The sequence below is a fragment of the Helianthus annuus genome, chromosome 8 (assembly GCF_002127325.2).
Source record: "Helianthus annuus cultivar XRQ/B chromosome 8, HanXRQr2.0-SUNRISE, whole genome shotgun sequence".
Taxonomy (NCBI): domain Eukaryota; kingdom Viridiplantae; phylum Streptophyta; class Magnoliopsida; order Asterales; family Asteraceae; genus Helianthus; species Helianthus annuus.
Genome location: NC_035440.2, coordinates 33235353 through 33237536, shown reverse-complemented (window position 1 = coordinate 33237536; position 2184 = coordinate 33235353). Strand labels below are relative to the sequence as shown.

Sequence of the window (2184 nt, the reverse complement as noted above, 5' to 3'; positions counted from 1 at the left end):
ACATTAAGATTCTTAGTGAATTTTGGATTGCTATTATCATATTTTAAGTGGTTTTTGGACCAATTGGTTTATATGAAATTACATGTAATCTACTCTGACACTCTTTATTTTTATAGAAAAATTAGTTAGGTCATCCATATCGCTCGATGCATAGCGAATGATTCAAAGGGTTTGATTGAAATGTTATCAAATTTTAACGATCGCCTATTCATCACAACTTTTGTTTAGCGTGGATAGTCAACTTTTGTATGGATGATCGGTTCCTGTTCATCAACATACATGGATGGTCAGCTTTTGTTTATAAGCGTGGATGGTTGATCATTTTCGTTAATCGACGTGGATATATATATATATCATCATAGATGGCAAATTTTTGTTCAACGGTTAACATTTGATATATGCTCGTCCTGTACAAACATCAATGACAGAGCACTCCGTTTGGTCCTAGTTCTATGGCTAACCATAAGAACCGCATACGTTTATGTTGAAGTAAACACAACCTTATTATTTAATATGGTCGATACAAATTAGCATTAGGTTGTTATTACAAGCTTATTTTTTATATTCAAATACAATTGTTAACATTTAATAAATGTTATGAATATGAATTTACATCGAGATAGATGGTAAACGAGGTAAAAAGTTACGCCGCTATCCCTTATTATTTTAGTTTGGCATTAGGTATGTACTTATATTATTATTTGTAAAAATAATATCTTTGTTTTATCCGTTTTCAACGGAATATGAATTAATTAGCTTTGTTTTATCCATCTTCAACGGAAAAGAAAGAATTCATAACATTCTTGCTTAACCCTTTAAAAAGAGAAAAAAACAAAACCATAAGAAGTTGAAATTTGTGGCTGCTGGGATTCGAGCCCAGGTCTCCACGGCCACAACGTGGAATTCTTACCACTAAACTACAGCCACAATGGTGACAAAAAACGGAATACATTAATTATAACAATTATTTTCAACAACACTTTTTAAAACATAAAAGAAATTTTAGTAGTGCATTAGAGATTCATCTTTACTTAAACCTATGAACAAGACGTCTTCATTGGTTAAGAAAATGATTTTTTTTTTTAAGAAAATGAACATTGATGTGTTTGTTAATTATTATTCTATACAAACATAGATGAACAAAAGGAAACACAAAGAAATATAACACCACTAACTTAAAGTAAATAACCATATCTATTGTTTGCTTGTTCAACTTCAACAGTTGCTTCAGCTACATTGATGGTGACACAAGCGAAGTTTGGTCGACGGTCATGAGATAAAGAGTAAGTTAGTTCGGTTCGAATAGTTCAGTTTGATGTCAGTTCACAATTGGTCGGAAATAAACAGTAGATCAATCATACATTAAGTAAAATCGTACCTCTCGGCCAGCCGAAATGATATTCGTTTACAATCTTAGATCACACGTACAGTAAACCATCAATGGTTGAATAGCTAGTGTTGAATCCTAATGGTTGAGTACTTCAGTCCCTGCGGATACTACATCTTCTTATCCCCTTCTAATTATGTTTGTCATTTTGTAATATATTAAGATAAATAGAATTGTTAATTTATAGTTTTGATAATATGTTTTTTAATAGCAAGTCTTAGTCAAGGATAAATACATCAGAATCCGCACCATGTAGTATTTGAATACCAAACATTTTTTTGTTGTGGAACACACCACTTAAAATACATATGAATGTGACTGTTATATTTTTAGGGTTAGGGTGTTCGTGTATATACAAGACACTATTTAATTACTTTATTATATATACTAGGGAACCCCGTGTATTTCACGGGTTGAATAAATGTACTTTTATATATTAAATAATAAAAGGTTATATCTTTATGAAACGCGCATATTTTACGGGTTAAATAAATGTAATTTTATATATCAAATAGTAAAAAAAAAGTTACATCTTTAAAAACCAGGTGTATTACACATATTAAATAAATGTAATTTTGTATACTGAATACTAAAATCGTCATATCTTTAAAAAACCCGTGTATAATCGGGTTGAATAAATCTACCAAATGATAAAAAAAAAATTACATCCTTAAAAACCTCGTATATTACACGTGTTGAATAGATTTAAAAAAGAGTTATATCTTTAAAAACCATGTGTATTACACAGATTACATAAATGTAATAAATACTAAAAACGTCGTATCTTTAAAAAATCA

General features: G+C 29.8%; 1 non-coding gene across 1 annotated transcript; it reads right to left on the bottom strand.

Moving 5' to 3' along the window:
• Positions 1 to 855: 855 nt before the first annotated feature.
• Positions 856 to 927, bottom strand: TRNAH-GUG. Its single transcript has one exon. It is a non-coding gene; the product is annotated as a tRNA-His (tRNA).
• Between the last annotated feature and the right edge of the window lie 1257 nt (positions 928 to 2184).